Genomic DNA, 14,772 nt, shown 5'->3' on the forward strand with positions numbered 1-14,772 from the left:
GGTGCGGGCACTGACTGGCAGCGGCCCCATAACTGCTGCTGCTGGAGGCTGCGTGCCCCCTGTGTAATGCCAGCACCCACAGTCATTGACATCGTTTCCTTATCTAAAGTTATATTTACACAGGGACCTAATGTAAAGTACTGTACTTGTCCTGCCCTCTCCCTGCTCACCTACTACACGGTAATGGCAGTATGAGTGTAGTTTGTGGCACACGCCTGCTTACACAGAGACACACTCCGGCGTGCTGTTATATAGATCTGTATAATGTACCCATGTGCCTGTGCCAGTTTTGCATTCAGCACCCAGATCAGTCTGTGACTTACCCCAGTTTATGCTGCATCTGTCAGTTTGGAAGGGATGATCGCAAAGGCATCAAGCACAGCTACAACAGGCAGCTTGTGACTCTCCACCTGCTGTGGAACTACAAGTCTCAGAATAGTCCAGAATAGTCATTGGTTTGCAGGCCATACTGGTATCTTTGAAATACTTAGCGAGTCACGGGCTGCATATTGAACTAATGTATTGATGTACAGAATTGTAGGTTGTTTCTTCTTAGAATAAAAGTGTCATCCACAGAAGGCTGCAGAGTTTGGAAAGTTTAGTACATCCCCTAAGAACTGACTAGGGATCACAAGCCAGCATCCCTTCTCCTGACTGCAGGAAGCCATGCATTCTATAATCGGCCCCTCTCCAGGCTTTATTTCATATGTTTAATCACCCTGCATAAAAGCTGAGGTCACTTTGGCTTTAGTCAGTGCAATAATATGTTTTTCTACTTGGTCAACTGTTTCAGACACATTGTTAATTCAGTACATACAGTATATAAACCTGTCAGGGATGTGTCTGCGGTTCCTGTCTGTGTTTGAACTTGGAAAATAAACCAAGCGGTAGTCCAGGTGAAACTTGGGTTTAATCTCTTTATTTTGAACATTTCCTTTGACATCAGTTTGTTGCCAAGAACCAAGAGTTCAGTGTTACTCCCAAATGACCACACGATAAAGGAAGGCATTGTTCCGACTACACAATCTGTACGCTAAAGAGCACTGAAAAAGGGGAGGAGCACATTAGCATGGCAGCCCATTTTCTTTTTCATTCTGTGTCTTTAATATCTATTACTATTTTATGTAGTGATAAAGCACATATGACTACAATCAGCAGCCCAGTGTAACAAGAAATGTTACTATGGTAGTTGTCCCAATTAAAGACCTTAATAAGATGATGGGTCATTTAAAAAGGGGTTTGCACCTATTGTACCTGTTGTTGCCACATTGCCCATTGCAGCACATGCTAAGGCCCTACTAGAGAGACACCCCCATAGCCCCCCCTCAAGGATTTTTTTTTCTCCATCTGACTGGTATCCATGATTCTTCAGGGATCCACTTATGAGCCCTGCAGCTGTATAATAAAAGAGATATATTTGAGACTATGATTATCCTGCTACAGGAATGCATAAGACTGGTCAGCTGACTTTCGGCCTATGAACTAAGCTTCTATCTCTCCGCAGTACTCTGCTTGTCATTATACTCTATGTAGTCAGGGGCGGATTTAGGGATGAGGGTGCCCCTAGGCACAACAATAATGTTTACTAAGTAGGACAGTTTATAGGGGCAGTATCTGCATGTCCTATCCATTTACTCTATTTAAGATGGAATATAGTACAGTATAGTGGATATTTTGCAGTTATTGGTACATTTTGGGCTGACAGTACTATCACAGGCATCCAAGTGCCGCCCCCAAACATGTGCCGCCCCTAGGCCGGTGCCTCACGTGCCTAATGGGAAATTCGGCTCTGTATGTAGTACGCTGCTGAAACTTCCCACCAAAAGTTTGCATTGATTTTCCAGGTGCTAATACTTAATTGCTTTACTGTGATTTATTGTCCTGTTACTGTTGATATGGGTAATTATCACTTTCTCAACCAGATAATATTTCTCTCTTGATTCCTAACCTATCTCTATGGTTATATGTCATATTTTCCTATGAATTGTGTAGTTTTACTGCACCTTCCATATACAGATGCTATGCCTCATGGATCAGTGATGCTTAATGACAATACCTACTGAGATATTAACTAACAGCTTTGTATTCCATTACCTTAACCTTATACTTTCTGCCATTATGTGTTATTGTAAAAAAAGATCACTTACTCTTGTCTACACCATTCCCTCTGAAACTAATGGGGCCTACACAATGGGCGATTTTCTAAGTGATCTGACTAGATCGCTTAGAAAATGCCCCTGCATCGCTCCGTGTGTAGGGGCCATAGTGTCCATGCACGTCACTATCACCCGGCGATTAATATCCAGCATGCTGCATATAGCTAGTTAATCACTGGGTAGGGTCAGTGTTGTAGCGCTCAGCACACTGGGCCTTATTCTAGTTCACTCTTTCTGACAAAAGATGGACGAAACCATGTGCACTGCAGGTAGGACAGATGTTACTTGTGCAGAGAGAATTAGATTTTGGTGGGGTTTTACTTCAAAGTGAGATCTATATTGCCGTGTAAACATAAAGCAGCCAGTATTTACCCTGCACAGAAACAAAATAACTCACCCAAATCTAATTCTCTCTGCACATTTTACATCTGCCCCCCTGCAGTGCACATGGTTTTGTCCATCTAAGAAGGATTTTGTCAGAAAGAATGAACTAGAATAATGCCCACAGTGCTGACACAGCGCTGACACATCGCTGACACATTGCCGACACGTCGCTGACATGTCGCTGTGCAGCGATGTATGCTAAGCGATCTTGCTGAGCATTCTGAGCAATCTAGCATCACTCAGAATGCTCAGCAAATCTCCTCGTGTGTAGGACCCTTTAGGAGTAGATTTACTAAAGCTTCTAAAAATGGAAAATGGAAGTATTGCTTATATGGGCTTGGTGCTGAAAATGTTTTATGAGCCTATACTGAGAAGGGTGGGAGCTGTGACAAGTGATGTGTGGGTGTGGTCAGTGCTATGTGGGTGTGGTCAGTGCAGTATGGGAGTGTACACGCCCTACACTGTCAGACCTATGTTCTCACAAACTAGACAAAAATAGATACAATTCTGAATTTTGTGAAAACACAAGAAATACAATTTTGATACTTTTGATTTATGGCTGACCGAGTTGCCAGCTAGGCAACTTGTTATCGTCATACTGTCATGATGAAGGGTTTATTTTTATGTGGAGGCCTGGAGCCGGTTATTCTTAATGTGGCCCTGCCCTGATTACCTGTATTTAATTTAGAAAACAGCCATAAACGCATGGAAAATGGAGGCTCTCACGTGCAGGGCCCTCTCCCTTAGGTGCTTTTCTTAGTATATATATATATATATATCTCCCACCCTAATAACTGCTTCATTGTCCTGTCCTCTGATACTTTTATATATATATTTACCATGTACTTGTCCTAAACTACCTTGTACTGTAATTCGTTAATTTCTTGTTTTCATTTTTTCTTTTTGCTCATTTATGGATTGTTAGCCGCTGTGCAGTGGCGTAACAATAGCGCTGCAGACCCCATGGTGGCAGGGAGGTGCCAAGTAAGTGTGGGTGCCGGGGTCTGTGGGGGCTATTGTTACGCTACCTCTACCTGCCTTATCCCGCCGCATCTGTATTCGGCCGGGAGACGGGAACCGCAGATCTGCTAGTCTGCGTCCCGGCGCTCCTCCTGTCTCTTTATGAGTCAAATGTCCATCACAAAATGCCTCCCCCCCTTTAGAGCAGACAGTTTTTTAAGATACTAGAGGAGGCAGCGGCGGCATCCTCTAGCATCCTTACAAACGGTCTGCTGTAAGGGGGTGGCCATTTTGTGATGGACATTTGACTCATAAGGAGCCAGGAGGAACGCCAGGACGCACATTAGTAGATCTGCGGTCCCGGCTCCCGGCCCAATACAGACATGGTGGGGGAGGCAGGGTTAAATTGGGGGGGGGGGCGCCAATATTTTCCGAAATTTTTGCGAAAATATTGGCGCTACACCACTGGCGCTGTGGAACCCTTCTGGTGCCATATAAATAAACGATAATAATAATAAAGAATACAAAAAAACCCCTTTCATATGGTCTATGCAAACTACCGCATGGACCACACTGCACTGACAGAGCTCTAGAACATTCTGCACGCAGTGCGGGTTAATTCAGCTCAAAAGCAGCTGAATGGAAAATATGAAGACATATTTGTTAGAGAATATTCACACAAAAAATCAAGTCAAGTAAATGGAAAGAGAATGCTAGTAAATTTACAGCCATGGACAAAGCTATGCATGGGCGTCTATAGAATCTGCCTTCTAACAACTTCATGAAAGCATTCTCTGGGACCAGTAGTGACATAAACATAGATCTTTTTAGGTTATAAGAGAATGGTGGTAACCGATTAATCTCATGTGATTAATGGTATTACATTGACATAAATGCAGCACTAAAACAGCGCTAGTAATGACTGCATGTCAGTGTGATAGCATTAATATAGCTAGAATCTAGTTATAACTCTAGTAGAACTATAACTAGAATTAACGTTCACATTTTAACAGAGACTTGATACATCTAAAATGACTCTTCTAGTTTCGCAGGCAAATATTAACTGAAATACAGATTATCTTCCTTATTCGGTACATTCTTTCCAAATGAACTGTTATACAAGTGTGACATTGATTGAAAATATTTGCTAAATAAGTGAATACGTGCCCAGGACAAAGGGCTGTGGATTCTCTATTGTCAGCTTCCCACTCTGCAGTTGTAATGTTAAATTCCACATCTCCCAACTGCCAAGCTAAAAGTCACTGGCAGCAGTAGCGAGATTCTGGAATACTGTTCTACATGAGGAAAAGATCAAATATGTTGTAAGTTTTCACCTTTATTTTCATTGTAATTTAAAGTACATCTAAAGCTGGTGTGTTTGTAGATATCTGTTAATATTCGGTGGCAAAATAATGATGGCAGATTCAATTAGCTAATAGCTTTGGGCCTGATTCAATGATGTAAGTAAATGATATGTATATAAACCCGATGGTTTTCGTACATCTCCAGTGATAGTGGGTCAGTGCGTTTGCAGAGCAAATCCTACAAGATCGCACACATGATTGACATGTTGAGGCCATTTGGGGGTGGGGCAGCATGGTTTCCAGATGGTTAACAGACAGTGTCTAGGTGGACAATCAATAAGTCAACACCAAAAGGTCGACATTGACAAAAAGTTAACATGCACAGGATCAACTTTGTCAAAAAGGTTGCCATGGCAATAGTTGACACATGAAAAGGTCAACACGATTTTTTCACATTTTTTAAAAACTTTTTTTAGGGGGTGTATTTTCTCATGCTTTACCATCCACTTGTACTCTGATTGGGAATGTACCATGTGACGGTATGCGGTACACTATTGGTAGGTCCACCTGCTCAAGAGTCGACATTGGCACACAAAAAATGGAAAAACTCATATGGACCTTTTCCTGTGTCCACCTTTTGCTTTTGTTATCATCGACCTTGTGCATGTCAACCTTTTGTCATTGTCGACCTTTGTCATTGTCGACCTAGTGCCTTTTCTGCTTTTGTTCGCATTGACCTAGTGCATGTCGACCTATTGACTGTCGACATAGACTTTCTCTGTTATAATATCCACACAGGGTGGGGTTTGCCTAATTATCTTAAAGTGGCAAGGCCAAATCTTCCAAAGCAGATGTACGTCTCTCTCAAGCGAGCAGGAGGTGGCCATTCGGAGAAAGCTTAGTGCAGAGAAATCAACACAAATTGGGTCAGTGTGATGTCCCCGATGAGTGGTCCCGTGTGCATCGGACCTGAGTCAGAAGTCAGACTGACATGCAGGTCGGACCTCCCTGTGGCGGTCCGGGTGGGTGACAGGGGTCACATGCAATCCGTCACAAGTTAAAGGACAACTTTTGATGGATCGCATTTGACCCTGCCGCCCACGATGGTCCTGTGGGTGACTGTCTGGGCGTACACTGCTGTGAGAAATAGCAGTAGTGTATGCCCATCTTAAGGCTTATGCCACTTTTATACCAATCAGCCGGGTCAAACCTGAGTGCGACCCAGCTTGTGATCCTTTTACAGTGCCATGCCAACCCAGCATAATGCCGGATGGGTTCTGTCAGCGGAGGCAGGTCCTGAATCAGCACTTGAAGATGAGATCATCTCCCAGCACCAGCTATTTCATTGCTGTGAATAGCCAGAAAGGGAGCAGGGGAAAGGTTGCTGGGCTTCACAGCAATGTCGCAATCATGAAGGCAAGCGCCTATATTTCTCAATGTTGGGGCATGATAGGTGCTCTGTGAGCTGTTGGTCCTGGTGCCCTGCATAGACGCTGTGGAAATGCACAGTGTCTATTCTGCTAAGCAAAGCAGCACTGAGAGGAGGGTCTCCCAACTGCCCCTGCCAAAATGGGACTGTCCTGTGATTCACACAGGCTGTGAATATCGGGACAGTTGGAAGGCATGTATATACTTCGGCCCACTGGGAATCTTCCTTGTGAGCCCTATGGCTAATCCACCCATGCATTTCGGAAAACAATGATGTTCCCTAGTATAATGTACATGTGCAAACAAAATGCAATTAGCCTTGCGAATGTGAATTTCTCTGTGACCAGCGCACCTTCAGTCCCTGAATCAGCAACGTGGCTTTGGACTGTAGAGGGATATAAAAAAATTGCAATAGCATGAATTTCCCAAAAAGTTTGACATGTGTTTAACATATGTTTTAAACATACGTTGTTATAAGTATAAAACACCTCTGTAGTTTACCCAAAATAAAATTCTGTTAAAAATACATGTAATTTCAATGCCTTGATCCAAACAATTTATGTAGTGCATCAGACTTTCCAGAACACTGAATAATCTGTTCCAGTAATAAGGATGTGCAGCTCACATATGGCAATGACTATGATTTTGTTTCAGTCTTCATCCGATACTGGCGGACATTATTATACTCCCATCAAGGTTTTTGTTTTAGTAGAGTAACAATTATTTTTTACTATTATAACTCATTATAATAACATGCCTTTATTGCCTACATTTAGAGCATATAGTCATAGGTGCCGATTTATGTTTTTGCTGGTGGGTGCTCAAGCCAAAAATATAGAGGAGTCGCTTCATGGGGAAGGGGTGTGGCCACAAAATAATACCAATTTATATTATGGAGCAGAGTTGTCTCCAAAATTCAAATTATGGCAACAGTTCCACATACATAAATGCCCCCACAGTGTAGGTACATAAATGCCCCCACAGTACAGGTACATAAATGTTCCCACAGTGCAGGTACATAAATGCCCCCACAGTGTAGGTACATAAAGGCCCCCACAGTGCAGGTACATAAATGCCCCCACAGTACAGGTACATAAATGTTCCCACAGTGCTGGTACATAAATGCCCCCACAGTGTAGGTACATAAATGCCCCCACAGTGCAGGTACATAAATGCCCCCACAGTGCAGGTACATAAATGCCCCCACAGTGCAGGTACATAAATGCCCCCACAATGAAGGCACTCCGCGGACAGAATACACTCTTCCCGGCATACTGTTTCCCAGGTGGCGGGTCCCGCAATGTGGGTGCTGCAGCCGCAAAATAGCAAGTTAATATGGTGGCCCAGCAGCGGGACCCACAGAATCGGCACCTATGCATATAGTACAAGCGGTACTTATGTAATATCTGGGCTCCCTTTTTTCTTATGAGACCATGTATCCTCGCGGGACTCGCTGCGCTCGCCACGCTTCGGGCACGGTGGCTCGCTGTGCTCGCCACACTATATAATATCAACTCCATGCGTAGTTGGATAGTAGGGGTATGAAAAAATGGGGTGCATTTAACATGGGAGCCCAGATAATACATAAGTACCGTACAAGCATGTACTATATAAAAATCAATTTGTTTAATGATAACAATAACTAACTAGTTCACTTAGATTCTTATTAAAGGTTTTGCAAAATAAATCTCTGGGTGAGAGTGAAGAGTGCAAAAGAGAAGCAGATAGAGTTGGATAAATTAAGGTTATTAGCCAACACATATGCTAAATACATTTAAAATTTTATATTTTTGGGTACATCAAGAATGTGTCTCTATTTAAGAACTATTTAAGAAGTATTATTTGTTAGCTTTGTTATGTATTTAGCGTATAGTGGTAAGCTTAGCTAGCAGATATAGATAGCAATAAGTGTGTGAGAGCTGAATTAATAACTCTTGTCCAACCCATGCCAGACCCCTTTCACACTGCTGGCTGGACCCAGCCTATTGGCATGCAGACCTCTGTCAGACTGCACCGATGTGCAGTCTTTCCGTACTGCCACCACGTGGAGAGGACATCATCACCGAATGCCAGTGATTCGGTTTTGTCTGTACTCTAGTGTGAGCCCAGTTGGATGACCCGGGTTGCCCCATTTACACCACAGTCTACCAGCATCTACCGGGGTTAGATTCCTGGATTATTTTTCAAGGACCGTTTCTACAACCTGGGTAATCTGGCAATAACCAGTGTTATTGCAACAGTGGAAAAGGGTATAAGTGGTATGGTCCCCAGTGCCAGCACAGACTATTCCATCTTCCTCATAGGCTTCCAGGATTTGTTGGGTGCCAACTGGGTGAATGTGTAATGCTATAGGCTACATGGAATATGTCACAGAGGTGGGGGACCTTGCTGGACATAACATAATTTACCATTCCAGGGCTGGATTAAAGGCGGCAGGGGGGTTGGGGGGGGGGGGGGCAAAGGGGTTCAGTACCCCTGGGCCTCTCTCTATCTAGGGGCCCCCTGTGTTTGGCATGTATTCTTTTTTTTTTACTTTTTTTTTTTAAGCTAAAGGTTTTGTGCATGGGAGTGGGGTAGTGCTGCAGCTTCACCTATCTGCCAATGTGATAATGATTAATGGTGCTGAGCATCGGGTGCCAAGGCACACTGACTGCACAGGTGTGCAGTGCATTACTGGGAGTTGACTAAGTCCCATGACACTTTGCACAAGAGGGCCGAGGCTGAGAGGTTTGTGCTGAGCTCTCATTGGATGAGCTCATTACATGCTTCTCAGGCCCATGGAGGAGAGCAGCAGCCTAGTCATGGGAGGGTTTTTTAATCAGAGGCAGCACTGAGCCTGTGAGGTCTCTTACAGTCCTACAGAGTAAGGTGCAGAGGGACAAACACAGGCTTTTCATGTGGTATGCATTTATATATATATATCCTCCTGCAATTACCCATTGACCAAGTTTATACTGCCTTTACTCTGTGTTTTGACAGTGTTATATTCTCCCATGCAGTTTGCGCCCAGTAATGACAAGTGCAAGGAGGCGTCCCCTGTCTAAAGTGTCCCGGGCACCCCGAAGGCTTAATCTTTCACTGTACCTTTCTGGCACAGTTCTGCTGTTCTGCATCGCACTCATGAGTCCTAAAGGGGTTAAACAGATCCAATAAATCTTGTTGCCGCATTTGATATGATAGATGAACACTCCTCATGCATCACCCATTTTCTGTTCCCCAATCCTTGTAGCCATAATAATCAGATAGTAGAAATATGTAAATAATTGAAAGTCTTTTCCAAAAGAAAAGCATGTGTCCTCAATGGATTTTACTATAAGCATACTTCATTTGGAGATATGAGACATAGCTGAAATAACTTCCGTTTAGAGTTTAGGAGTTTCAAATGTGTATTGTATTTTAGCGGCAGTTTGCCTTTAAGTTGCCTTGTTTTACTCACTTACAGTACACCTACGTATTCGGATTCTCTGAAGTGATTCATTCATATGAGCAGAGTTTTCCTACCAGTTGTTATGCAGCTGCAGGCACATGTACTGGATCTTTTTTTAGTTGGAAGTGAATGTAAGAGAACAAGCCAGATACAAAAGCTGCTACATAAATAGTACAATATGTAAATGTGGGAATGCATAGCAGTTTAGTGAAAATGTCTTTTTTGTATTTACAGATATAACTTCTATAACATTTTGTCCGAAAAAGAAAATAATATCCACTCATGGGGTGTAGGGACATTGGTTAATTGTAGACAGTGATTTTCAAGGCATAGCTCAAATGGAAAGTTTATAAATAGAAATTGACAAGAATGTGCAGCAAGCAAAACAATTTAAGACAGATTACCAACAAGGCCACATCAGCAGCTATTCACCCGGCAGCAAGTGGCAAGGGGACTCTCAACTTTTACAAATGCAGAGATGTTGCCCCAGTCTCATTGGTTCCAGCTGGCCACATCTCCACTTTTGTAAACCAGCACTATTAATTCATAATAAATATTTTCAGATTGATGGGGGTATTCAATTAGTTTCGTTTTTTTTTCCAAACAAATTCAATCCATGACTATTAAATTGTGACTCTTTTTGCCGCTATTGAATGCATTTTTGGCAATACCTTTTAATTATTTTATTTTAAATGTAAAGGCATTGGCTAAAAATGCTTAATAAAGCACTGAAAATGTAGCTGGCAAAGTGGTGAAAGCACATCGGTGGTTATTCATCCTTGATAGATTCTTGAAAACCATAATTGTATTTTCTAGGTACGCTGTTGTTATTAAAATCCATTGTAAAAAAAAAAAAATAGGGACTTGTTTAGTTTCACGGCGGCAGCATGGCCGCGCGTACTTCCGGGTTCGGCGCTGGTCAAACTTTCTAAAATAAACTAAATTAACTCCATGCCAAAGTGGATAGTTCATACCCCCACTATCCACGTTGGCATGGAGTTGACTTTAGACAGCGTAGCGAGGTACTGAGCCCGTAGCGTGGGCGAGCGAAGTGAGCCCCGCAAGGGGACTCAGACGCGCGTCCATGCTGCCGCAGTGAAACTAAACAAGTGCCAAAAAATCTGTAAACTGCTTTCAAAACACTTTGATGTTTATTTTCTCATAAAGTCCCTATCAAAAAATGTTACTTATGAAAATGTTGGAAGATTCATTCCAGTGTGTTGCCTGCTGATAATTTATAATCTGGAATAGAAAGGATGAACATTCCATAACAGCTTAAGGTGAAAGTGGTTCATTCTTTATGGAATATGATAAGAAATGAATTTGGCACTCAAAGATCACAGACAATGTTTCAACAGCATGGGAGGGATTGGCAGTAAACTGTCTAATCTAGTATAGCAATAAATAACCCAGTGTGTCAACAGAATATTTTGAACAGTTTAAAATATGCACCCTTATTTAGTCTTTTAGAATATGTTATAGCTATACAGAGAGATCCTAAACTTCTCAGATCCTTGTTTACTGTGCAGTATCCTTCTTTAGCATCCAGCAGAATACACTGTTTCTTTTTTTCACCATCGGAAGTGACAAAATATAAAGCTGTGCTATGTTGTATCCATGGGCAAGAAAAAAAAGCTTCCCTGCTACTTTCTAGTAATCTAAAAAATAATATTTGACAACTAACTGCCCACTAAGTACCTTATTCAATAGTCTCATGTAAATTGCATGTCCTTTACTTCTTGTATTTAGAAATATCTGTGAACAGCCACCTGCATTGCATCTATGCATCAACCACCACCATCACAGGTATCCAGTTGTGAGAGCTGTGGTTATTACCATTTAATGCTTTTACACTAGCAATATCGTTACTGCAAGAGATCGTCTGAATTCAGATTTCTGCATACGTTCCCCACTGGCAAATCCAGGGGGAGGGGGAGGGGGATGGCACAGTGCTTTCCACTCCCTCAGAGAATGCTTTAAACTTGCCCAATACTACTGGCCTAATTCCACAGTAGAACTTCATGCATGAACTTCTGGGCTGTAGAGGGTCCAGGGAGATTTCTGCCACTTAGCAGTTTCCATTCTCCCCCTGCATGATATGCTTCTGCACATCAGGCCCATGATGTTTACTTCTGGATAAAAATGTATCCACACTCCTGCATGTGAACGCCCCCATACCACTTCATTGCCGTACAGTAATGCAAGTGAGATGTGACCCAATTTCACATAACTGAATTGCGTATAGAGGCCACACCCAATTCTGCAGTTTGCTATAAATCACCTGAAATCAGTATTACATGTAACTTTGAATTAGCATCTTAAAAAGCCAACACAGGCTTAAATACAAGATGGCCATAATTGATGTACATAGCTGGACCTTCGCTATGCATTAGCTTGGCTTCATAACTATCATCAGTTTTAGCTTGCACAACCTTATTCTTGGTGCAAAAGTTATGTCTGAAACCAGACATATTTACGCTTCTGGAGAGCTCTTCATACTGTGGCCCACAATTCCATCAACAGCCCCCTGGGAACATTGCCAATGTGAGAAACCCTTTTCAAAGTCCCACTACGCACCTTCAGTAGCAAGTGTATGTGGACCAGTGGCGTAACTATAGAGGGTGCAGGGGATGCAATTGTTATGGGGCCGAGAGTCTTAGGGGGCCCGGCAGCCCAGCAGGCTATCCCCTGCACCCTCAACCCCTTAGTTATGCCACTGCCTGCCCCGCGTATGGTATCCCGTGTGTACCTGGCTGGCTCCGGAGCTGTCTATTGTGGAGAGAGACGCGAGATGATGATAATTATGTCATCATCTCATGAGACCGGAGGTAGCTCTGCAGCGGTGCGACTGATGGCGGGTGCAGTGTCTCTCAACTATCTCGGTGATTCCCCGCGTCCTCCTCCTAGTGAGATCTGCAGCGGCAGTCCCGGTGAGTTAGCGGCACAGTCCACAGTCAGCCCCCTTCTACTGTACACTGCTCTTTGCGCACATCAGATTTTGAGGGGAGACGGCCAGTACTGTACTGTTACATCGTAAATCTATGCCGATGGGTTGCACTATCATCAATTTTGCTATGGGGCCCACAAAGTTCTAGTTACGCCTCTGATGTGGACAATGGATGAAAACAGCTCTGCATTTCTGGCACATGATCAGTGTGAAAACACACATGGCAAGCATTTAACACTGCATCAGTTACTAACTGAGGTGTAGTCTATTGAAAAGGTATATTAAGAAAAATGATCAAAACAGGAAGCCTAGTGCATTGTTATCCATTTCCGTGGAAGTACATTCAGTTCTTCAAATAAACTTAAATATATTTTACTTAGATTCAGTAAATCCTGTTATATTACAGAACATCTCTTCTCATATCTATTGTGCAGGGGCAGCAGAGTGGTGTGGCATTTAGCATTATGGCCTACCAGCACTGCTCAGAGAGACTTGCCTACCTTCCTGGGCCCACAAATGGGCCATAACAGGGAATTGACCTCATGAGGACAGTTCCCAGTGGTGGCACATTTGTGTGGAATTTGTATTTTCTCCCCATATTAGCAAAGGTTTCCTTCACTCCAAAATTATATTGGTAGGATAATTGAATTGGGAAAAAATGGACACTAGTGAGTGAGTGTTTGTATGTTAGTAAATATATGGCGGTAGGCAATGGCAAATTTCCCACTAGGCACGTGAGGCTGTATAGCACATGCAATATATAACTGCTCGCCTATAAAAGCATAGTCTGCTGTGAGCTTTAGACCAGATAGCATGCCTGGAATCAAACATTGATGTGATAGCTATGTGTATTGTAGCCATTTTGAGCGATAGTGTTAGGACCTGCAGAAAAGTGGGGTCCCGTGAGGGGGGCTGCAGGCTTAAATGCATTGATCAATTCATGAACCAAATCTCCACTATTTATTATCAGTTAATTTAGTGTGTGCAGAGCCCATACAATGTCTGTTTAAACAATGTGGTCACAAGCCATAGGGCACCCCAAAACTAGGAAAGGTGAGTGCCGATATTTAGTGTATATATATATATATATATATATATATATATATATATATATATAGATAGATAGATAGATAGATAGATAGATAGATAGATAGATAGATAGAGAGAGAGAGAGAGAGAGTGAACAATTACATATTATATGTCTGTCTATATTATAGCTGCAATGGTGCAAGACCTTTTAATAAACATTTTTTCCTTTGTATTTAATTTAAATGTGTCCACAGCTTAGAACATCCAGCCCAAAAGCTCAACAGTGTTCAATAGAGCTGCGGACCAATCCAAAGCAGTAGAGAGAATGTTGGCCTAATACTGTGTCTCACTAGTGACCTGCTGCACGTTTGGCAGTTACAAGCAATGGCTCTGCTTTGCATACACTATCTGACAATGATGTGGATGGTTGGCATAAACTTTATCCTAATTTGGAGCGAAAGATTTTCTTTCCATATTAATTTAGATACAGCTCTTATTTGAATGTTTGGTTTATAAGACATTTACAATCAGACCATTAAATCTATTACTGCACAAGTCCATTTTAGTCTACAAAGTGAGCCGAAAGCCTTAAACTTAATAAGATCTTATGTACAGAAGTACATTGAATTTCACTACCATTTATGAAACAATATTTAAGATGCATTTCAAATATTTAATTAAAAGTTATGTTTAAGTGGCCTGAGAGCTTTCTCGTGCTCAAAAGTTTATCTTGGGATTCAGGCCAGATCTGCAAGTGGTAAGCAACATGGAATGGGACATATGGAGCTGTGACTGTGGGAAGGTTCTAGTAAGAGAACATTAACTGACATCAGATGGGCAATGTTTTACACTACATTAGTCTTTCATTTTGATAGGACCATTATGGTTGTTATAAATTTGTGGGCTACTGCTTTTTATAAAAACTTATACTTTTTATGCAATCCACACTTCAGACACATGATTTCTTGATTCTCCATTGCAGATCTGGACATTACTGATCGACCAGGGAATCAGGAAAAAACTGCATGCTAAAAATTCCTGACCCCCCAATCCCAATAATTTTTTTAGATGAATCCGTGAATCAAAGATTTCCAACATTTGCTATTTCTCAGATCCCACAACCCATTCACAGGGAGA

The 14,772-nt window shown here is 42.2% G+C and overlaps 1 protein-coding gene across 1 annotated transcript in view; it reads left to right on the top strand.

Moving 5' to 3' along the window:
• CAV1 (caveolin 1) overlaps positions 1 to 14,772 on the top strand; it is a 33,582-nt gene that overhangs the window by 11,278 nt on the left and 7,532 nt on the right. The window lies entirely within an intron of this gene.

This window comes from Crinia signifera, chromosome 4 (assembly GCF_055691185.1).
Source record: "Crinia signifera chromosome 4, ASM5569118v1, whole genome shotgun sequence".
NCBI lineage: Eukaryota > Metazoa > Chordata > Amphibia > Anura > Myobatrachidae > Crinia > Crinia signifera.